The sequence below is a fragment of the Gavialis gangeticus genome, unplaced genomic scaffold (assembly GCF_001723915.1).
Source record: "Gavialis gangeticus isolate Ggan-Ray unplaced genomic scaffold, GavGan_comp1, whole genome shotgun sequence".
Classification (NCBI taxonomy): domain Eukaryota; kingdom Metazoa; phylum Chordata; order Crocodylia; family Gavialidae; genus Gavialis; species Gavialis gangeticus.
The window spans coordinates 186,513,766-186,513,990 of NW_017729032.1; the positions used below are offsets into that span (position 1 = coordinate 186,513,766).

The 225-nt window shown below is 76.0% G+C and overlaps 1 protein-coding gene across 1 annotated transcript in view; it reads right to left on the reverse strand.

The window, feature by feature from the left end:
• AP5B1 (adaptor related protein complex 5 beta 1 subunit) overlaps positions 1-225 on the reverse strand; it is a 9,718-nt gene that overhangs the window by 8,063 nt on the left and 1,430 nt on the right. The gene's annotated exons all lie outside the window — the stretch shown is intronic.

Sequence of the window (225 nt, forward strand, 5' to 3'; positions counted from 1 at the left end):
GTCCGCTCCGGCCGCCACCCCAGCGCCAGCGGGCAGGGGAGGGGGCGGCAGGGACACACTCCCCCCCCACCAGAGGCGGGGCCAGGCGGCCGGGCTTGGCACCTGTCCTGCCCAGCCCCTCCCCGGGCGCGCTGCAGAGGGGGCGGTTGCAAACTTTCAGCTGCAGCCGGGCTCAGCAGCAGCAGCAGCAGCGGGAGGAAGAGGAGGAGGAGGAGCCCCCGCTCC